Source organism: Agelaius phoeniceus, unplaced genomic scaffold (assembly GCF_051311805.1).
Source record: "Agelaius phoeniceus isolate bAgePho1 unplaced genomic scaffold, bAgePho1.hap1 Scaffold_113, whole genome shotgun sequence".
NCBI lineage: Eukaryota > Metazoa > Chordata > Aves > Passeriformes > Icteridae > Agelaius > Agelaius phoeniceus.
The window spans coordinates 2,450,811-2,474,536 of record NW_027509877.1 but is presented as its reverse complement, the minus strand read 5'-3'; the positions used below and the strand labels follow the sequence as shown (position 1 = coordinate 2,474,536).

Sequence of the window (23,726 nt, the reverse complement as noted above, 5' to 3'; positions counted from 1 at the left end):
CATACATGGATATGTGCAATCTCCAATTGACACTGAATCCAGGTTCCTCCTCGTGCCATTTGAATGGATATGAAAATCAAGACCCTTCATGGCTGACAATCAATCAGACTCTGTCCCAACCCTCTCCCCACCATTTCCCCCATCCAAGCCCTGGCACTCAGAGCAGCCTTGTGCAAATCTGAGCTCCCTCCAGCCCAGGCTGCACCTGCAGGTTCCAGCTCCCTGGCTCCAACTCCCACCCGCTTTCCTTGGAGAAGGAGCTGCCCGAGACACAGAGGGATGTTCATTTCTTCTCAGCCAGCAGAGCCAAGGGAAGGCACAGCTCCATCAAATGCAAAAGTCATTCTTCCCCTTGGCTCTGCCCTGCCCCTGATCCCCACAGCCTGTCCTGTTTCCTTCATCCCTCCAGTGCCAGGGACTTTCTGGGACAAGGGAGCTCTGCTCTGGCTATGGAGGGAGGTGCAAGTGCAGCCCCTGGAGTGGCAACCACAACTCATCAGGTTTGTGTCCTTGCAGGGACCAGGAACTGCTGAGACTCAGAGGCACAGAAAGGTTTCTCTTCATGGCCAACATAAAAATTTGAAAATGTGAAAATTTAATAGACATCAAAACCCTTCCCTCTGCTCCTTTTGACATCCCAACAACATCTGACATGTCCACCATCCACAAGGGATTGCCATAGAAAGGATTTAGACAAAGACATGAGAAGAGGCAATATGAAAGATAAAAATACATCTAAGATGCTGAATAAAGAGTTCTTTAAACTTCTGAAAGATTAGGCAACTCCCTGAAGCTCAAAGCATGAAGCCATTCAAGGCAGATGCATTGGAATAACCAGAGAACAGCTGCAGGAGGAAATGTGGGGGCAACAGGAAAGACATAGATGCAGCTGCTCTAAATGAAGAGATGTCCTTGGACATTGCCATTTAACCAGGAGAGCTCAAAACACCTGAAGGAAGAAGGGAATGAAATATTAGACTGAATGTTGGAGGCACAGCTAGAGGGGAAGACCAATATTTCTTCTCCTGCCATCAGTAGAAGAATCCAGTTGATCCAGGAAATTCCTGTTCCTGGTGGGAAAACTTGGCCATTTCTTCAAAGTCCTCAATGACCCAGATAATAAAGATTTGCTTCTATATAATGAAGCTAACAGGCATTAAAACCTATGCCCCTTTCCAGGCCGACATCAGTTGTGTGCCCATGAACAGGCAGTTCTCCTGGGAGGGCCCCAGTAGCCAGAGGTGCTGAGCTGGGATTGGCATGTCCCAGAGAGGAGCTGAGGGAGAGCAGAGCACCTTGCAAGCTGATGAGTCTGCTGGAATTCCATCCCCTCCCCATTGCACAGCAGCCCTGCATTTCCCTCCTCCAGCCTTGGTCTCCAGCACAGCCATGGAGCCTCTTTGGGCTCTTGAGTGTTCCTGCAGCCCCCAAGGGCAGCTGAGCTCTGCCTTTGGCACACTCAGCCCTCAAGGGGCTCTCCTCCACAACAGGTAATGTTGGAGGTGGAAGCCGAATTGGGCCATGGGCACGTGGCCAAGAAGGGCAGTTCCTTTCCATAGGAAGGAAAGCACGGAGCCCCAGTGTTTCAGCAGCAAATGAGAAGAGACCTTCAATTGCCGAGGTCAGCTGGACCCGTCAGGTGGCCCATGGGAGGCCAAACCAGCCAGACCTGTTCCGTGTTCCCTTGGTATTATGGGGTCCTGAGGTGTCACAATGGCCCCCAGGTTCCTTAAGGTCCCGCAGTATCACAATGGTTCCAACAATTCCATGAGGACTAGCAGTGTCACAATGGTCTCTTTTGGCTCCACAGTGTCACAATGGACCATTGATGACAGGCGGCCTCTCTGTGTCACCCTGGAGCTTTGGTTCCATTAAGCCCTGCAGTGTCACAATGGTCCCCCTTGGTTTCTTAGTGTCACAATGGACAACTGATGACAGAAGGCGCTGCAATGTCACAATGGCCACTTGGTTCCATGCAGCCCTGCAATGTCACAAAGGCCTCTTGGTTTCATCAGGCCCTACAATGTCACAATGGTCTCCTTGGTTCCATGGTGGCCCACAGTGTCACAATGCTTTGCTTATTCCATGGGGCCTCATAGTGTCACAATGGTGTCCATGATTCCATGAGTCCCCTCACTTTTACAACAGCCCCCTGGTTCCATGAGGCTGTGAAGTGTCTTAATGGTCTTTCCATGGTTCCATGGTTCAATGGTTCCTTGCAATGTCACAATGGACATTTGGTTCCATGATACCCCAAAGTGCTACAATGGTCTGTATGGTTCCATGAGGCCCGATGGTGTCCCAATGGAGCCCTGGTTTGATGGGGCCTCTCAGTGTCACAATGATCTCTACATTCCATGGAGTCACACAGCGTCAGTATGGTCCCCTAGGTCCCATGAGGGCCAGCAATGTCACAGTGGTCTCTATGATTCCATGAGGCCCCACAGTGTCACCATGGTCCCTTGGTCTCACAGGGCCCCACAGTGTCACAATGGTCCCTTAGTGTCACAAGGGCCCACAGTGTCACAATGGCCCCTACATTCCATGGGCCCTGTGCTGCTGCATTCCCCCCTCCCCTTCTCAGGCCGCCCTGCCAGATGAGAAATGCTCCTTGGGCCTCGGCCTTGGCCAACAGCCCCTGGGCTCAGCTCCTCTGCAGCTCATCACAAACACTGTCTGCTCCAGGCACTGCTGCTGCCCAACCAGCTCCTGCTTTCTGTAGCAGCAGCCCTGGGAACTGGTTTTGTTCCCTCAGTGGCACAACATCCCTGTTCTCACCCTGCCAAAGAAAGCTGCTGATGCCAAGTGTGGCCAGGATGAGCCATTGCTGGCACTGAAGCCCCTCTCTTGGGGCCCTGCACACAGCGCTCCAAAAGGAGCCCTTGGAGCTCTCCTGGGCCAGCGACTCCCTCTGAGTGGGGCCTCTCCCAGCCGGGAACTCTCCCGTTTGCTGCACTCGGGGATCCCCAACAACGACGGAGCCTGGGCCAATCCCCCCACTGCTCCAGGCTCAGCCCTCTGCCTGCTGGGGAGATGCCAAAGCATCCTCAGGGAGCATTTCCCTGCCCTCAGGGGAATTGCTCCCAGGTGCCTTGCACTGACTCTTGGAGTCTGTGTGCACACAGGAGTGCCTGTGCTGGGGAAATGTGGCAGAAATGCTGCTCTCTGAGGTGTCTGAGTGCCTTGGATAGCTGAGCTAGTCAGGCCTGTAAGTAAGGGTGAGTCACAAGCTGTAAGCAAAGTTAAATGCTGCTAAGAGTTGTTCTTTTCCTAAGTTGTTGCATTCAATATAGGTTTTAAGCTACATTGAATATTGTTAAGTGTTATTCCACTGTGAAATCATTAGGTCATAAGTTATAAGTAAGGTTAGACACTGTCAAGTGCTGTTCTCTGTTCTTTTGCTAAATGCTGAAGTCTAAGGTATCAGTCAAGTCCTGTTAAGTTTGAGCTCAGTTTAGCTTTTAGGCTGCATTCCTTTTATCCTTGCCCCCACTGTCCTTTAGGCACACATGCATGCATGCAAAGACACTCGGACAGTTCATGGTTCATTTCTGGTTTGATTGCCTGGATTTTGTTTGCTTTTGTTGTTGCTTTGTTTCCTTGGTGTGCCTGAAATGTCCAGTCAGGAGCAGAGTGACTCTTGCCAAGGAACTCCATGGTGCTGCCTCTTAATATTAAATCTGGTTTTTGCTGATCCCTTGCTGGGGATGTTTTAAGCGCTCTCAGCCCCTCGTTTGTAACAGGGTGAAGGAGCCCTGGCCCAGGGTCCGGCCCTGGGGGACACGGGGACGCTGCCGGGGGGTCCCTGTCCCCCTGTGGCACCCCCAGGGCCCTGGCCCCCCGGCCCCGTGTCAGGCTCTGGGGTCAATCTCGTGGAACATCCTCTGGGGGAGGCTGCGGGGCCGGGGCCAGGGGGACCCGGGGGGACAGGGGACCCCGCTGTGCACGAGCAGGGTTGGACTGCTCTGGGGGGAACTGTGAGGGGGGCCGGGGCAGAGTGACCTCCCCAGTGACCTCACACAGCCCCTGTGATGTCACACAGAATCCTGTGATGTCACACAAACCCCTGTGTTGTCACACAGCCCCTGTGATGTCACACAGCCCCCGTGATGTCACACAGCCTCCTGTGATGTCACAGTCCCAAGGCTGGCATATCACTGTGTGGTGCCATACAGCTGTGCAGTGAAATCACAGAATACTCTGTGATGTCACAAAGTCACTCCATGATGTCACAGCCTGTTCTGTGACGTCACAGCCTTTTCTGTGATGTTACTCAGACACTCAGTGATGTCACAACCCCCTCTCTGATGTCATAGAGCCACCCTCCATGATCATAGGGTCTGCTCTATGGCCTCAGACCCTACTCTCTGATGCCACAGCCACCTCTGCGATGTCACAACCCCCTCAGTGATGTCACACAATCCTCTCTATGATGTCATACCGCCCCTCTGTAATGTCACAGCACACACTTTGACCTCACAGCTGGCTCCATGATGTCATACAGCCGTGCCATGACATCACAGCCTGCGCTGTGATGTCACACAGTCCCCTCTATGATGCTGTAGCTGCTCAGTGACCTCACACAACAAACTCTGTGATGACATAGCCCAATCTGTGACCTCACACAACACACTCTGTTCTGTCACACAGCCCCTTGCTGACATCACAGCTGCTCTGTGCCTCCATGACACAGCCACAGAGGAGCTGATGTGACACAGCCCCCTCTGGGACATGCCACAGCCCCTGCCAGTGCTGAGCCCCTGGGAGCTCAGTCTGTGCCCTGCTGGTGTCCCTGAGGGGCCCTGGCAGTGCCCCAGCCCTGCTGGGCTGTGCACAGGAGCTGCTCCTGGCCAGAGCTGTCTCTCTGCAGCTCTGCTGCCCTTGCCAGGAGCTGCCTCTGTGTTCTGGTTTCAAAGCAAAACCAGTAAAAGATTCCAAGTCAGAAATACAATTTATCAGGAAAAGGGATAAAACCATATACATGCTATAATGCAAAAGAAAAATCAGTGACAGAGTCAGAATACAACCTGACACCCTGCTAGTTAGGGGGGTGGTAGCAGTCCAGATGAAATGGTCTTGTTGAAGTGGTGATCCTGTAGAAACAATCTGGTAGCTCCTGTCCTCTGGAAACCAGTTGGTAAGGGCAGCTATTCCTCTGGCAATCCAGTGGAAAGACTGACTGCTCTGTTCCAAAGCCCAGATTGTATCCAGGTGGGGATGCTGAGCTCCTCCCCCCTGGGCAGGGAATCTCACAATGGGCTGAAATTGTTCTGAGTCATGGGGTGGGTCCTTGATTACCTGATAAAAAGAAATGGCTCCTGCAGGGAGTTATCTCTGAGTCATGAGGCAAGACATTGATGGGCCCATTAACAGGAGATAAGGAAAAAAACAATGTCACTCCTGGTTTCAGCAGCTCTTGAGGATGGGAATAGAAGACATTTTTCTATTCTAACCTAGGACACTCTGGGCCAGCAGCCCAGCCCAGCTCTGCAGCACAGACACAGCACAAGGACTTCAATGACCCTCTGGGGCTTTGGTGCTGTTTGCATCAGACTCGGTACCTCAGAGTGCGCTCAATAAACTTCTGGAGAACTCAAACTCACATTCAAAGTCCAAAGTTTCATTAACTTTTAATGGGTACCACTGAAGGACACAATTCATGTGAAAATGTCTCCAAGTTCCAGGTAGAGCAGAACACTGGAGGCAGTGATGACAGCTGGGGACAAGCAAGGGAAATGTGTCTCTGGTGCTGAGCAAAGCTGGATGTGTTTCAGGAATGCAAAGGGCCAAGGCCTGAGCCCCAGCCCCTGGCCAGGCAGGTCCTGTCCCTCCCTCATTGCTCAGGGCTCTTGCTGGGGCACTGGGATGTGGGGATGTGCAATGCCAAGGGCAGGAGCATGGGGCGGCCCCTGCCAGGCTGCTGAGCAGGGACAAGGAGGCAATGAGGCCCCAGGCCTGCAAGGGTCACTTGTCCCCTGCTGGCCTCAGCCCCAGGGCCAGCAGCCATGGCCAAAGTGCTGCAGGAGTTGGCTCTGGCAGGGCTGTCTTGCAGCTGCTGCCCATGCCTGTGCCCTGTGCAGCCCAGGCTGTCCTACGGTGTCCCTGCCCTGCGCCTCTGTCCCTGCAGGCTGTCGGCATCCCCCAGCTGCCCCACCTGGCTGGCCCCTTCCTTTGCTGACAGCTCTGCCTCCTGCCTGCCTCTGCCTGCCCACACAAAGCCTTGGGCTGCTCCAGGCTCCTGCTGGGGCACGTGCTGCACCACAGCCCTGCCCTGCCAAGGTAATTCCTTTCTGCTGCTGCCCAGTTGGGGCCTCCCCAGCTGCCCTTGCTGCCATTATTTCCTTCTCATGCTTATATCCTCTAGGAAGAAAACCTCCAGCCTCTCTGAAACCACCCTTCAGCCCCTGCCAGGCAACTCCTGTTCTGTCCTCAGTCTCCACCCCACTGAGCCCAGATCCTGAAGCCTCTACCTGCAGGTTATGAGATGAGGCCTCCAAACCCCATCTTGGAAGATGTCTGGGTCCTCTCCAATGTCTGTGAAAATGGAAAAAGAACTGCCAAAGGTATTTTCTTGCAATTTTGCAGTGGCAGAACAAGGGTCAATATGTCAAAAGTGAATGAGTCTGGATTTCCATTTGTTAGAAGGAGGAAATATTTTACAATGATGAGAGTGGAACAAAACTGCAACTCTTTTGCCAGAGAAGTGGATGTGCCATCCTAGGAATTGTCCAGGAGCAGGAGCATTGTGCAACCTGACATAGGGAAACCCCTTTCCCTTCCCATGGATGGAATTCCTGTAGTGTGGGTTCTCTGATTTTCTGGGTGCCCTCACAACGCTTCTGGCCAGAATGTCTGCTGAGGGCAGCCTGGCTGCTGCAGGGGCAGTGACCTGACAGCCATCACCATGGCAGCCCTGTCCCCTGGGCCTGGCTGTGCCCTTTGCTCTGCCCCTGCCTTGGCTCTGCTGGCATGAAGAGTTTTGTCATTGATATCTTGTCCCCAAGGTGCTGGGGCCAATGGCTTCCCAGTCAGGCTCCTGGAGCACAAGTGGCTTTTCAGAGGCCAGCCAGAAAGGAGCCCTGAGGCAGCAGCTCTGCAGTGGTGGCCACCAGGCCGGGCTGCCAAGGGAGGCTTCTGGCCATGGCCTGCAAGCAGCTGCTGCTGCCAAGGTGCCTTTGGTGCCTCAGGCTCTCCCTGGCACAGCTCCCAGCACGGCACTCTGCCCTTGTGCCCGAGGCCTTCCCTGTGCTGGGGCTGGCCTGGGGCTTTTCCTGCAGCGGGACCTGCCCTGCTGATGGCACAGGAAAGGCAGTTCCTGCTGGAGCAGGAGGCTCTGCCTGCAATGGGCTCCAACAGCTCCAGCAAGGCCCTGCTGACTTCAAAATTGCTGCCTAGAGCAGAAGATTCTAATGGTTAGAGCTCCTTTGCTGTGGAGGAAAGAACTCTGATCAAGATCTTTCCCTCTAATCGTGATCACAATCAATCTGAGCTGTATTTCTAGAAATCTGTCTGGTATTCAATCATGAAACCAGTGGGACAAATTGCATTAAAGTTCAATTCCCCCGTCCAATGTCTTGTACCTTTGACAAAGTCTGGGGCTAGCATTGGATCCAGCCGTTCCCAGTCTCCTTTCTGAGAAGGAATTTTAGAAGTTATGGGGTCCTGCAGGGGTTTTGGCGTTCTGTGGTGGCTGCTGGGTGTCATTTCTCCACCTCATGACTCAGCAGAAGTTTCTCCAAGAAAGAAACAAAGCTTTTGCCTCAAGCTCCCACTGTGCCCATGACAGGAATCCCTGTGAGTGTCTGGGACATCCCGGCTCTTTGGCAGCCTGGAGACTCCTGGGATGTCACCGTGGAGCCCCTATGACAGCCTGTGACAGATGGGTGCCTTTGCAGCCCAAGATGCCCTGGGATGTCACCATGGAATGGCTGTGACTGCCTCTGACCACAGGGCTCTTTTCCATCCCCAGAAAGCCCTGGGAGGTCTCCATGGAGCCCCTTTCTCTGTGTGTGACATTCCAGCTCATGAAGAGGCTGGAGACTCTTGGAATGTCCCCATGGAACCCATCTGAGTGCCTGTGGCAACTCGGATCCTTAGCAGGAAACCATCACCAGAATCCATTTCTATGGTCAGATTCCATGGCAACCATCACCAGTCCCCTGCTGCTATGGTCAGTTTCCATGGCAACCATCACCAGTCCCCTGTTGCTATGGTCAGTTTCCATGGCAACCATCACCAGCCTCCCTGTTGCTATGGTCAGTTTCCATGGTAACCATCCCCAGCCCCCTGTTGCAATGCTCAGTCCCGTGGCAGCTCCATGCAGACCCCATCCCAGGGGTGGTTGCCATGGACAGCAGCTCAGGCCTGCAGCCAGAGTTCTGTTGCCATGGAAACCATTTCCAGGCCCATCGCCAGGCTCATGGGATCTCAGAACCACAGAACTGGCGGAGCTGGGAGGGACCCATCAGGATCCTCCAGTCCAACTGCTGGCCCTGCACAGGACACCCCAACAATGCCAGCCTGGGCCTGGCAGTGCTGGCCAAACACTGCTGCAGCTCAGAGAGCCCTGGAGCTGGGACCCTTCCCTGGGGAGCCTGGCCAGGGCCCCAGCAGCCTCTGGGCAAAAACCTTTTCCTGACATCCAACCTGAGCCTGCCCCGACTCATCTGCAGCCGCTCCCTCCACTCCTGTCCCTGGGCACCAGAGGGAAGAGGTTCCCACAGCCCCAGCCAGGGACCCACTCCCAAGGCTGCTGCCATGGCCACCAGGGCTGGCACCAGCTGGGATGCTCAGTCTCCATGGGCTGGGGTTTAGGAATGGGATTCCCTAATTTCCTGCTCTCACTAAAACCGTGCTGCCCTCACTGCCCTCCTGCCTCCCATGGGAAGCACAAAAGGCAAAGATCCGGGGCTGGGATAAGAAGAATTTATTGGGAACAGCAACGAGATAAGGAACAAACAGGAACAACAACAACATGGATAACAGAAGGGATAAGAAAAACTTTTTGCAGGGAAAACTACAACACCACCGACTGTCTCTTCCCAGCCATGTGTTTCCCCCTGCCTGGAAAGGACACCCTTCTCCTCACGGCAGACAGAGAGCGTCTCTTTCCTGCCCCTGGCAATTACCTGAACTAGGAGTGAATGTAATGACACAGCCGTGGCCAGACCCTCATAACCTTGGGCCCACATCATGTCATTGGCAGGGGCAGGAAAAGGGACAGATGTCTTCCCAGCATGGATCACAGGGAACATAGATAACCAGGGCTCTTTCCAATGTGGGACCTCCAATGGGGGATGATGCTGGAGCAGTGCACAAAGCTCTTCCTGCAGCTGGGGCATTTGCAGGGCTTCCCTCACTGGTGCTTCCGTTGGCGTCTGGTCAAGTGAGAGTTATGGCTGAAGCTCATCCCACATTCCCCACACTCATAGGGTCTCTCCCCGGTGTGGATCTACTGGTGGGTGATGAGGTGGGAGTTGTGCTTCAAGACCTTCCCACAGTCAGGGCAGGGGAATGGCCTCTCCTCGGTGTGAATCCGCTCGTGCACAAGGAGCTGGGAGCTGGTCCGAAACCTCTTCCCACACTCAGGAGACTCATAGGGCCTCTCCCCAGTGTGGATGCGCTGATGGCTGATGAGGTGCGAGTTGTGCTTGAAGCCCTTCTGGCAGTCGGGGCAGCAGAAGGGCCTCCCCTCTGTGTGAATCCGCTGGTGCAGCAGAAGATTGGAGCTGGTCTGAAACCTCTTCTGACACTCAGGACACTCATAGGGCCTCTCCCCAGTGTGGATCATCTGGTGGACACTCAGGTCAGAGCTGCAGCTGAAGCCCTTCCCACACTCCCCACACTCGTAGGGCCATTCCCCAGTGTGGATCATCTGGTGGCGGATCAGGGTGTTGCTCTGGCTGAAGCTCTTCCCACACTCCAAGCACTTGTAGGGCTTCTCCCCATTGTGAAGCTGCCCATGGGCCACCAGCTCTGAGCCCTGGCTGAAGCTCTGCCCACCTTCCTGGCACAGGGTGGGTCTTTCCTCCTCAGAGCACCCTGGGCTGGGTTTGGTGCCCCTCCTCCTGAGGGACCTCTGGAACTTTTCCTCCCCATTGGATTCCTGCACAGTAGAGCTGCTCAAAATGGCCTCTTCCATGAGGTTCTGCTGCAGGGATTTGTCCTCCCTGGTCTCCATCCTCAGCTTCTTGTTTGGAGGACGAAGGACAAGGTCAGGATGGGATTTGCCTCTGTGTCCCAGGGAAGGGGAAGGAGATCCCCGCACTGATTCCCCGGCAGGACGGCATTGGCAGAGGGGCTGTCCTGCAGCCGGGGGCCATGCTGGGCTGGGAGATGGAGCAGGAGAGAGGGGGAAAGGGGCACCGACTTCCTCCTCACCTGCCTGGGTGTCCTGAGACATTGTCTCAGTTTGAACAGACAGGTGTCTGCTAAAGAAGGCAAGAGCCTCCCTTGAGATGGAAAATGTAAACCCCCTCCCTCCAATTTACTAGAATTTTGAAATTAAGGGTATCTCAGGCAAAAGTATGGGAATAGGAATAACAATTATTGAACTAGGAAAATTTTAAAATACAAATGCCGTTTTACAAATATACCCCACTCACCAGATCAGAATACGACGTGACACCCTGCGGGTCAGGCTGCTGGTAGGGGTCCTATGAAATGGTGGCTGCAGAGCTCCTGCAGTGACAGATGTGGTTCTGTTAGGATCCTGTAGAAGGGTGGAGTTTTCCTCTGAAGGTCCAGTGGTGATGGTGTTGGGCCTGGTCTTCCTCTGGGAATCCTGTGGAGAAGAAAGCTGCTTCTCTGAGAATCCAGTGGGAAGAGGCTGATGTGGTGTCCCAAGGATGCGGTTATATCCAGGTGCAAATGCTTGGCTCCTCCCCCTGGGCGGAGCATCTCACAATGGGATGATGTGGTTTTTATCAGTCATGCAGTGACACTCAATGGCCCATTAAGAGAAGATATTTCCCAGAGGATGGATTGGTTGTGGAAGAGATAAAGAAAACTGCCCAATTAACAGAAGATAAATGCTCCAGTTCTAACAGATGGGTGATGATCCCACAGCCTGTGAATTCAGGGAGTGCTCAACATCATGGTTCCTTCTCCTTTCCCTGATCCTCCTTTGTCCCTCCTCTTCCTCCCACTCCTCATCTTCCCTCCCTCCTCCTCCTTTTCCTTCCTAAGCCAACCTCCTTCTCTTACTTCCCTCCCTTCTTGCTCTCCTTCTTCATCCAAACTGGGCCTTGTTGGGGACCCTGGCTGCAGACTTCCAGCCCTTGGGGTTCCTCCCAGGAGATCCGGAAGGGGTGAATGCAGAGAGGGCTGGGAGATCCCAGGAGTGGCTTCAGTGGGAGGGACTGGGCTGTACTGGGATCATACTGGGATCAAATGGGCAGTGACTGGGATTGCACTGCATTTGTACTCACATCATACCAGGATCATACTGGAACTGAGTAGGAGCCTGCCGGGTGCAATTGTGACGCTGTTGGAGGCAAATGGCATATACTGGGAGCAAGTGGGATCATGCTCTGGGTGAGCAGGAGCAGCTGTGAGCAACTGGGATCATGTCAGGAGCATGTGGGAGAACTGGGAGTGACTGGGTGCATGCTGGGGGTCATTGGAAACAACTGGGCTTCTACTGGGATCATGCTGGGAGTGACTGGGAATATGCTGGAAGGAACTGGGATACACTGGGAAAGACTGGGAAAGACTGGAACAAAAGTCAGGGTGAAAGGGAGCAACTGGAACCATGTGGGGCACAAGTGGTTCCTACAGGCAGCAACTGGGACCACACCGGGGTCATCACTGGATCATACTGGGACTGACTGGATTAACCCTGGCAGTGTCTGAGAGTGACTGGGAACACACCATGCACATCGTCCCTGGACTGGGGGTGACTGGGAGCACCTGGGAGCACACTGGGAGCAAATGGCATCATACTGGGACTGACTGGGTTGATCTAGCTGGAGGCAACCGGGACCATCCTGGGAGTGCTTGAAAGTAACTGGGATTATTCTGGGACCATACTGGGAGTGCTGCCATGGGACAAGGATCATACTAATACATAAAATTTCAATAGTCAATGGGAATTTTATTTCTATATCTTTTATTTTAAAGAAGGCCACCAAGCAGCGCTGGTTGGCCGGGGAGTCACCGCTCCACTCATGGCACACACCACTTACAAATTCAGTAAAGTGTATATATACTGTTTTTAAGCATAAAAAAGCAGTTTCCAGTGTGCTTGTTTAGTAGAAATGAGTAAATATCAATCAGCTGGAATAAGCAATTTCATCATCTTTCCAGGTGGTTGTTGGCTTCCTGTCCTTCTTGTGCTTGTCTGGAGCGAGGCCCCTTCACCGCTGTCTGCTACATGATTTTGTTAAGCTTTTTATTACACATAAGCATTTAGTCGCAGTGCAGTCCCCTTAGCTTCACCACAACTTCCTCTATTTTATTCCAAGCATTAGTCATCTTGCTACCTCATCTCTTTACTTTACCATACTTCCCCTAGTTCAAAGCTTTATTTGGCTATAGAAAGTTTCATAAGCCTTCTTTGGATCTATCCCAAAGAATGCATCCCTTTTCCACACAGCAGATAAAAGCATTTGCTGATTCCATTGCTGATTGACACAAATCACAAAAACATTTTTCAAAGTATTGCTCACCAGATTGATGATGTGGGGATCTACCTCCCTTTCCTGTAGGGCATGTAGAACATGCTGCTGGCTTGCGGTGTCAAAAGCCTTGGCCATGTCCACAAATACAACAGCCAGGGGTTTGTGTTCTCCTTTTGCGGACTGAATTCTACTTTGCAGGAGTTTCAGGTTTTCGGAGCATTCCACTGCCCTTATAAAGCCTCTTTGCCTTGGGTTGAGGGAGCAAGCCTTGGTCAGTTTGGCTGTTAAAATCCTGGAGAACAGTCTTAGCAAGATGGAACCGATCAGGATGGGTCTCCAGTGGTTAATGTCCTTTAGGTGCCCTGCTTTGGTTGACTTAGGAATCAAAACAGTCCTGCAACCCCTCACCATGTCTGGGATTTTTCCTGATGTTAACCATAAGCTGAAGATCTCCATGGTCCAGGAGTACTCTGGATCCATCTTCTTGATGTCTCTTAGAGGAATCCTGGACTGGGAGCCGAGTTTTTGCTCATCTCCTGCACATTTTTCTCAATTTCTTTTGCCATAATTAAGTCTCTGAAAGCACTAATGTTGGCTTTCCCATTAATTTGTGGTTGCCACTGCTTGGGGCGTGGCATCCCAGGTCGAGGACGGCTCGGTGGCAGCGCCTCTGCCACACAGACCAAGCACACGCACACACCAATGTGGTGGGCGGTAACTGGCATTTATTAACGGTTAGGCAGGGTCATTTATAACAGGGGTTAATGGTCAGCAACACGTGGGGCTAAGTAACGGTAAAGGGTTGGGGTTCTGTCTGCCTGTAACAATGCGGGATCTTGCGGCCGGTCCCTAATCTCCCACAATTTGGAAGTTCCCAAGGCTATCAAATGTTCCAGGTGTTTCCCATCAGGCTTTAAAAACTGAATAAAGTTCGATGGGTGGGATTTCACAGGACAAACACTCTTTGTCATTCAGGATAATTTTAGCAAGTTTTCCCCTATCTAGATGGAACAGGTCTTAGAAGCAAAGAAAATGACCTTTCTTAACTGTTCTTCTTTTCATCCACTTTGGAAAAGGTCTTATTGGTCCTTTTTCCTGGCTCCCCATTTTTCTCTTATCTTGGGTTGCTGTTCTTATCTGGCTGATTCATTCAAGGCATCAAAAGCATTCCTGTGCTGATTGATTGTTGATTGCATCTCCTTATCATCTATTAAGTGCTTGGATATCCACAGGAAGGTGTGAATTGTCCCAGCTGATAGCCATTCACTGAGGGTTCTGAGATAATGGGCCTGCAGCTCCCCCTCCCTCTGTCACTTGCTGTTTCCCAGCTGTTGTTATCTTTATCAGGGTGGTGACTCATCTTGGGATCTGTTTTCCTTCCAGCAGCTGCTCTCCCAGGCATCTGACTCCTCCCAAGATTTTTGTCCAAGTCCATTCGCAGGCCCCCAGCTGCTCTCCTGGTTTGATGACTCATGCCAGGTTCCTTATCTACATCCTCAGCTGGTTTCCTGGGCAGCAATCTCCTTTAGTCCCTGATTTCTTCAGCTGTTTTGCTTGTGATGTGTGTCCTGCAATGAGTTTATTGATGCTTTTGTTGCCCTCAAACTGAGCCTCCAATCTTACCAGTAGTTCTTCCTCTTTAGTCCAGCATTTTTGGTGGGCTCCTGGGTTGGAAGTCTCTTTTGGGTGGAAAACAGCAACCCTTTCCTGATTTCTAACCAATGAATGTGCCAATCTTTTGTGTTGTCCCAGAGCAATTTTCATCTTGAAGTCTCTGCTGCATTCCTCATATATCCACTCCCTGCCTGGAGCCATTTCTGCTGCTCCCCTGCATTTACCAAAGTGACAAAAAATACCATGAGAATTACTCTTCTCTTTTCCACATTGAGCACACAGAAAACAAACCCTCCTTATCCCGTGGGCTACCATCAGGTGTTCAATCAAGCCCAACACCCAGTTCACCCGGGTACCGCAGCAAGGACAAGGTGGATTTGTTATCAGGAGCAGTCACAGTAAGGATGTCTTCCAGTGTCTGTTCCTCATGGTTCTCTGTCTGAGCTGGGCATGTCGCCGGCTTGGTGTCGTTCTCTGGCTCAGCAGGTGATGTTTCTGGTGTGCCCTCAGTCTCACAATTGCTGTTTCTCTACCTGTTGTCGAGCACAAACGATTCACAGTTCCTCGGAAGGCAGATCTTCAGTCCCACACTTGGCCGTGGTGCAAACTGTTCATAGACCTCAGGCAGCCTGCTCAAACCCTCCCAGCTTGCGGGAAAATGAACACATTCAAAGTTATTCATAAACAAGTCCAATCTATAAAACTCTAAGTTCACCAGAGAAGCCAATTCACATACTGGGGGGGTGAGATGGTAAATTTTTCAACACTAGGTCTACCCAGTTTTTAGACAACAGGTCTAGCTGGTGTTTAGAAAATAAAACCACCAGGTTTACCTTGCAAAATTGAGAGAAGGTGTCCAGTTGTAGACCCTGGGACACCAGGTCACCTAGTTATGTTTAGAGGTTTTGTTTTAAAATGGTTCCCCATTTTATGGCTCCGGATAGTAAATTTGCCACAAGTTTAGGAGAGGTAGAATAAGAAGGACAGAGCAAGGACATAGCAATCTTTTGCCCACTTTAAAATCCTGGAGTCAGATCTTGGGCAAAGAGCCACCCAGCTCTTACTGTTTGTTTCAGGAGAATGAAATTTCAACAGGAGGACGTTGAACTGGCCATCCCCACCACCTCTGTGCTGGGGCAGAGATTGACTGGGTTACATTACACAGGGTTTCCAGCAGGACCATGAGGAGGTGCAATCACTGCAGCAATGCCCAGTTTGTAACTATACTCTCAAAAACTGCCTTAAGAGAATCACAGTCGCTCCCGCCTTTTGCCTGCACTTCATTGAATTTCTTCACTTTGACATTCAGAGCACTGGGCAGCAATCCCATCACATCATCACCCACCTCAGGCCTTTGGGATGCTTTGTTTTAATTAAACAGTCAGATTCCCCTGGTTTTCACCAGTTCTAAGCTGGCTGCTGGGTGCTGGCCAAGGTGGGGCACTGGCCCAGGGACCCCTGCCGGGGACCCTCCCCTGCATGAACTGCTCAGCCGATGCCTTTTCCCAGCAGTTGACAGCAGGGCATGGAGAGACAGCTACGGCTTGATCGTAGCCAGGTGTTCCACAGCAGCTGGGAGTCTCACAGCAGCCAGGTACAGCTTGGCAACAGGCACGGGCAGCTCCATAGCAGCCAGGAATGGCTCCGCAGCCAGGCACCCCATCACAGTGCCAGGGCGCTCTCCCGCTGGGGCCGGGCACTGTCTCGCCGTGGCTGGGCACAGCTGCAGGGGCGCTTTCAGTCACAGCAAAGCACAGAGAGGTGGTTCCAGCGCAGGCAGAGATGGCTACAGGGGCAGCAGCATGGCACAGAGGAGCTGGAATCTCGCAGGGGCCAGGCACCGCTTCTGAGATCTCAGCTGGTGTGGCAGGGCCTGGTGGAGGGGCAGCAAAGCCCGCTCCATGGCCAGGCACTGTCCTGCAGGAGCAAGGCATCTCACAGTGGTGGCAGCTGGGAGCCTTGCAGCGGCTGCAGTGGCAAAGCGCCTCCCTGCTGCTACCAAGTGCTGCTTCTGGGGTTCCAGCTGCGGCAGCAGGGCACAGCAGAGTGGCAGAGTGCCTGTTCAATGTGGCTCTGCAGCATGACGTCTCTCCACCCTCTGGATCAGCAGCAGCGCTCTCCATTGACAACCCGCGCTGGGCTTGGGCGGTTGCGGCAGTTTCTGCCAGCAGGGCAGAACAAGGGGCAGCAGAGGGCACAGCAGCACAGCAGCCAGTCCTTTCAGGTGTCTTGGCAGCCATGGCAGGGCACAGAGGGGCTGCAGGGTGCTCATTTAACACAGCCAGGCTGCTCGGGGCGCCTCCACCACTGACCCCAGGGACGGCACACTCAGCTGGCAGCGCCCTCCCGCCTGGGGCAGCGGCACGGCCCCGGGTGACCAGGGGACATCCTGCTGGGCAAACACCTCCACCGGGGGTGGCAGCACAGTCCCAGGGACAGCAGGGCACTCCCCGGGCAGGTCACCCTCACCTGGGGAGGCTCCACGGCTCTGCCTGGTGGCCTCCTGGTGGTCTGTGCCTTCTGCACTCATTCTCTTCCCTCGCTCACCCAGCACAGCCTCTGCTCTCCCTGCTGCCTCCCCAGCACCCTGCTTTCACCGTTAGCCTTGGTGGAGAGCCAGTGAATGCTCCATCCTTGGAAACGTTCCTGCTTGGATAGGCTCTGAGCAACATGATGGAGTGAAAGATGCCTCTGCTCCCACCCCACAGCAGGCCCTGTGGTGTCAGCTACAGGAGTAGTTGGGGTCTCCTGTAGGATGCAATTCCCCCAGAGAGCAAAGACAACACAAAGCACCACAGCTGGCAGGAACATCCTCCCATGGAGATGCGAATATTCTGGATCAACAGGCTCAGGCTGCCCAGCTTTGCCTCTTTGTAGATGGACACAAGTGTCAGAAGTGACTGAGAACCAGGAGGCCCCACCGTGTCTCTGAGTCCCCTTGGTTCTCTGAGATCACACAGTGTCCCAGGCTCCCTTTGGTTCCATGAGGCCCCACAATGTCACAAGGATCCCTGGACAGCACAAGGCCCTGAGATATCTCAATGGATCCTTGGTTCCAACTGTCCTCACTGAGTCACAAGGGCCTCTGGATTCCATGAGACCCCACAGTGTCACAGTGTCCCTTTGGTTCCACAAGCCACAGGGTCACAACGGCTCCTGAGCATCTTCAGGCACCTGAGTCTCAGAGCATCCTCTCACTTCCATGAACTCCACAGTGTCACAATGTCCCCTTGGTTCCATTTAGTCCTGTAGAGTCACAAGGATTCCTGGGAAGCATGAGGCCCTGAGGTATCACAATGGATGGTTCCATGAAGCCCCAGAGTTTCACAGTCTCCTCTTGGTTCCATGGATTCTACAAGACCCCGGAGTGTCACAGGGCTCCTATAGTCCCATGAGTCTCCAGAGTGTGAACAATGTCCCCAGGAGGCACTGCAGTGTCACAGAGGAGCAGCACTGCAGTGGGCACAGCACCAGGGCAGGTTTGGCAGTGTTCCCATGTCTGTGACACACCAGCAGTGGCAACACCAACGTTCCCCTCTCTATGATACCACAGCACTTCAAGATCGAGCATTCCCCTGTCTGTGACACCACAGGGGTGGCAGCCACAGTGTCCCCACTCTGTGACACCACAGCAGTGACAATTCAAACGTTCCCCTGTCTGTCACACAACAAGGGTGGCAATTCCAATGTTCCCCTCCCTGTGACAGAACAGGTGGCAGCCCCAAAATTCCCCTCTCTGTGACATCACAGCAATGGCTGCCCCAGTGTCCCCCTCTCTGTGACACCACATCGGAGGCAATCCTGACCTTCCACTCTCTGTGACACCACAGCTGTGGCAGCCCTAAATCCCTTCTCTGTGACACCACAATGGTGAAAGCCACAATGTTCCCCTCTCTAGGACACCACAGTGGTTGCAGCCCCACTGTTCCTGTCTCTGTGACAACACAGCTGTGCCAGTCCTCATCCCCCTCTCTGTGACACCACAGAGGTGGCACCCGCAGTGTTCCCCTCTTTATGACACCAACACTGTGGCAGAACAAAGATTCCCCTCTCTATGAGAAAACAGTGGTGGCAGCCCCAACATTCCAATCTCTCTGACATCACTTTGGTGCCCAACCCAACATTGCCCTGTCTATGAAAACACAGTAGTAGCAGCCCCCACATTCCCCTCTCTGTGACACCATTGAGGTGGCACCCCCAGAATTCTCCTTGCTATGACAGCACCACAGTGGCAGCCCCAACATTCCCCTCTCTGTGACACCACAGGGGTGGCAGCCCCAAATGCTCCCCTGTCTGTGACACCCCAGCAGTGACTCCCCACACATTCCCCTGCCTGTGACACCACTGCATTGGCAGTCCCAACATTGACTTCTTTATGACACCACAGTGGTGGCAGCCCCAAGATTAGCCTCTCCATGACAAACCAGGGGTAGCAGCCCCAAGGTTACCCTGTCTTTGAGCTCACAAGGATGGCAGCCCCAGTGTTCTCCTCTCTATGACATCACTGGGGGCAGTGGAAGCCCCAATGTTCTCCTCTCTATGACAACAAAGCACTGGCAGCCACAGTGTTCCCTTCTATGACACTAAAGCAGCAGCCACCCCAACATTTCCCTCACTGTGACACTACAGCTGTGGCAGCCCCAGCGCTCCCCTCTCTGTGACACCACAGCTGTGGCAGTCCCGTTGTCCCGGTCTCTGTGACACCACAGTGGTTGCTGCCTGAATGTTCCCCTCTCTGTGACACTGCAGCTGTGGCAGCAGCACTAGAACAGAAGCAGCAGCCGTGGAACACTGGGGGAGCAGGGGAGGAGCAGAGAAGGAGCAGTGGAACAGGGGGAGATGAGCAGTGTTGGAGCAGCAGTGGAGCAGTGGTGCAGGAGCAGAGGAACCGTGCTGAAACAGCACAGCACAGCTTTGGAGCAGCAGTGGAGTGAGCATGGAAAAGGCGGAACAGTGGTGGCAGAGGAGCTACAGCCATGGAACAGTGCTGGCACAGGAACTACGGCCATGGAACAGTGGTGGCACAGGAGCTACAGCCATGGAACAGGGGTGGCACAGGAGCTACAGCCATGGAACAGTGGTGGCACAGGAACTACAGCCATGTAACAGTGGTGGCACAGGAGCTACAGCCATGGAACAGTGGTGGCACAGCCCTGCAGCTGTGGAGCGGCGCCTGAGATGCCGAAGCTGCGGGACACAGAGCGGCTCCCAGCCCTGTGTCCTGCAGGAGCCGGCCCCGCACACACCAGAGCGATGCCCCTCAGGCTCACCCAGAGCTGGGGGCACAGGCAGGAATTGCTGCTGGGCTCTGGAAGGTGTGGATTGAGTGCATTTAATGGTGACCTGGGGGTTTGATCCTGCTCATTGTGGCTGCTTTTGTGCTGTTGGGACCATTCCAGTTCATCTGAAGTCATGAACTCAGGAGAAACTTGGGACAAAAGGAATCAAAGTGCCTTCTGTCCTGCTGTCTTGCTTTGGAAAGACAGGTGCCTGCTAAGGAAGGCAGGAGCCTCCCCTGAATTGGAGAATATAACCCCCCCCCCCCCCCGCCTCCAAATTGCTATAAATTTTAAATTAAGGGGCTCTCAGGAAAAAAATATAGGAGCAGGAAATAACAGTTCTTTATTGGGGAAGAAAATAAAAGGAGAAAATAAACAATGCAGTAAACTAAAACAGCAATGACAGAACCAGAACCCAACCTGACACCCTGTTGGTCAGGCTGTTGGTAGCAATCTAATTGGAATTGTGGCTGCAGTCCTCCTGCAGTGTCAGGTGTGGGTTTGTTGCAGCAGGGCTCCTGTAGAAAAGGGTGGAGTCCCTGGGTGGATCCCATCAGGATCCTCCAGTCCAACTGCTGGCCCTGCACAGGACACCCCAACAATGCCAGCCTGGGCCTGGCAGCGCTGGCCAAACGCTGCTGCAGCTCAGAGAGCCCTGGAGCTGGGACCCTTCCCTGGGGAGCCTGGCCAGGGCCCCAGCAGCCTCTGGGCAAAAACCTTTTCCTGACATCCAACCTGAGCCTGCCCCGACTCAGCTGCAGCCGTTCCCTCCACTCCTGTCCCTGGGCACCAGAGGGAAGAGGTTCCCACAGCCCCAGCCAGGGACCCGCTCCCAAGGCTGCTGCCATGGCCACCAGGGCTGGCACCAGCTGGGATGCTCAGTCTCCATGGGCTGGGGTTTAGGAATGGGATTCCCCAATTTCCTGCTCCTGCTAAAACCGCACTGCCCTCGCTGCCCTCCCACCTCCCATGGAAAGCACAAAAGGCAAAGATCCGGGCTGGGATAAGAAAAATTTACTGGGAACAGAAATGAGATAAGGAACAAACAGGAACAGAAACAATATTGATAACAGAAGGGATAAGAAAAACTTTTAAAGGGAAAACTAAATCACAACTCACTGGGTCTGCCTGGCCATGTATTTCCCCCTGCCTGGAAAGGACACCCTTCTCCTCAGGGAGAGAGAGAGAGAGAGAGTCCCTTTCCTGCTCCTGGCAATGACCTGAGGTGGGAGTGAATGTAATGACAGGGCTATGGCCAGACCCTTATGTTTTTCAATGCCACATCAGGTCATTGGGAGGGGCAGGAAAATTGACAGCTGTCTTCCCAGCATGGATTACAGGGCAAATGGATCCCCAGGGCTCTTCCCAATGTGGGACCTCCAATGGAGAAAGAAGCTGGAGTGGTGCATGAAGCTCTTCCTGCAGCTGGGGCACTCGCACAACTTCCCTTACTGGTGACTCCATTGGTTTCTGGTCAAATTCGAGCTCATGGAGAAGCTCTTCCCATGAAGTGGGACACTTGTAGGGCCTCTCCCCAGTGTGGATGCGCCGGTGGATGATGAAGGTGGATTTTTTCTTGAATCCCTTCCTGCAATCAGGGCAGCAGAAGGGCCTCTCCTGGGTGTGACTCTGCTCATTCAGGCAGAGATTTTTGCTGGTCTGCAACCTCTTCCGACAGGTGGGGCACTCGTAGGGCCTCTCCCCGGTGTGGATGCACCGGTGGATGATGAGGTGGGAGTTGTGCTTGAAGCCCTTCCCGCAGTCAGGGCAGCGGAAGGGCCTCTCCTCTGTATGAATGCACTGGTGGCAGAGGTAATTGGAGCGTGTCTGAAACCTCTTCTGACACTTGGGACACTTGTAGGGCCTCTCCCCAGTGTGGATGCGTTGGTGGATGATGAGGGCAGAGGTGCAGCTGCAGCCCTTCCCACACTCCCCACACTCGTAGGCCCATTCCCCCGTGTGGATCATCTGGTGGCGGATCAGGGTGTTGCTCCGGCTGAAGATCTTCCCACACTCCAAGCACTTGTGGGGCTTCTCCCCATTGTGAAGCTGCTCAGCGACCACCAGCTCTGAGCCCTGGCTGAAGCTCTGCCCACCTTCCTGGCTCAGGGTGGGTCTTTCCTCCTCAGAGCACCCTGGGCTGGGTTTGCAGCACCTCTTCCTCTGGGATCTCTGTGGCTTTTCTTCCCTGTTGGATTCCTGTGCACTAGAGTTGCTCAAAACAGCCTCTTCCACGAGATTCTGCTGTGGAGAATTTTCCTCCCTGGTCTCCATCCTCAGCTTCTTCCCTGGGGGAGGAAGGATAGGGAGAGGATGGGATTTGCCTCCGTGCCACAGGGAAGGGGAAGGAGATCCCCCCAGAGCATCCCCAGCAGGACGGGGTTGGCAGCAGGGTTGTCCTGCATCCGGGGGCTGTGCTGGGCTGGGAGATGGAGCAGGAGAGAGGGGGAAAGGGGCACTGACTTCCTCCTCACCTGCCTGGGGCTCCTGGGGCATCTTCCTCTTCCTCACAGCCTCCTCCTTCATCTAGTGAAGGTTTCAGGATGGGAAATCCTGCTTTGGCAGGAAAACAAGGGATGAGCACACTACATTTTATACTGGATTGAAGGCAAACCTGGGGGAGAATCTAAGCCAGAATTACAATTTAATAAGAAAATTAAGATCACGGCAATGATTCAGAAACGCTGCCTTAAACTGACAGAGTCAGGATATAACCTGACACCCTGTTGCTCAGGGTGGTGGCAGCAGTCCCATTAAATGTCGGCTGCAGTGCTGTTGGAGGGGTGAACGTGATTCTGTCCAAGAAGTGATCCTGTAGAAGGGTCTGGTCTTCCTCTGGAGGTCCAGCGGTGGTTCTGGAGCTCTTGTCCTCTGGGAATCCAGTAGGCAAGCTGCTCCTGGTGTTGCAAGGCTCAGCTTATATCCAGGTAGGAATGCTTGGATCCAACCCCTTGGCGGAGCATCCCACAATGGGATGATGGAATTTGATCAGTCCTGCAGTGACACACAATGGCCCATTCGCAGGAGATATCTCCCCTGGAGGGCGTTATCAGGGCTGAGTCATGGAAGAGATCAAGAACACTGCCCCACCTGTTTATAGCAGTTGATGAAGATGGGGATTGAAAACATGCATTTAGTTCGATCTTACATTGCAACCTGAAACAGTGGGGGAATCCCTGCTCAGGGGGTGAACACCACCCCCCTTATCCAAACTGGCTCAGGTGTAAAACCCCCACCCCGGGAAGGCCACACACACAGGGGACAATGTCACACTTGCCCTGCCCCAGGGCAGGTCTCTGTCCCTGTCACTCCCTTGCTCTCCCCCCTTTTCTCTTTCTTTCCATCTCTCTCTCTACCTCACATTTACTGCTAAATAAAATACACTTTGGATTTGGTCTCGTTAGCACCTTAACTGGGGCAGAGGCATTTCTCTAACAATTTGCGTAACCAGATTGTGACATTATTTTTGCACAGTGAGTTCAGGGCAGTCTTGTCTCACCCCAGGTGCCTTAGACAACAGCATGGTTCCCTCTGAGGAGGTCGTGGTTTTTCTGGAAGAACCCTTGGAAACTTGGACACAGTCCCTCCTTCCTCCTGGGGAACTTATGGAAGAACTGATGGGGAAAATGGCTGTTGTGGGTGGCAGTGAAAAAGAAAATATTTTGTTGTCCTTCCTTGAAAAGTTTGTTAAAATCACTGGAGGAGAGGGAGCAAATTATATCAGCATGACTGACAAAGTTCATTTACTCCAAGGTGAGGAACACAAGGCTGCTAAAAGTCCCACAGGAAGCCCAGCTCAAGTAGCTAAATTCCCAAATAACTCCAGCCAGGGATCTCCGGGAGGATTTTTTTGGAGAGTGTTCGGAGCCAGCAGATCCCGGACTCGAGCCCCGGATATCTCCGGGCTCCCTAAGAGGAGCTTTTTCGGGGGCAGAGGAGCCGCGATCGCCCCTCGGGAGGGTCCCGGGGGGTCCATGTGGGGATGGCCCGGTACCGACGGGCGGGACATTGGTTTTGGGGATCCCCGTGAGAGCCGGGGCTGTGGAACGGGGGACCCCCGGGGCGGGGAGAGGGGAAGGGGCGATACCGGAGCTGGGACACCCCCGGCAGCCCGGAGATGAGGCGGGGACGGGACCCCCTGACCCTGACAGGGGCGTGTCCTGGGGTGACCTCATGATGCTCGTGCCCCATCGGTCCCTTTAGCCCAGAAATG

At 53.5% G+C, this 23,726-nt stretch overlaps 1 pseudogene; it reads right to left on the bottom strand.

Moving 5' to 3' along the window:
* LOC143693008 (uncharacterized) overlaps positions 1-12,755 on the bottom strand; it is a 151,127-nt pseudogene extending 138,372 nt beyond the window's left edge.
* Between the last annotated feature and the right edge of the window lie 10,971 nt (positions 12,756-23,726).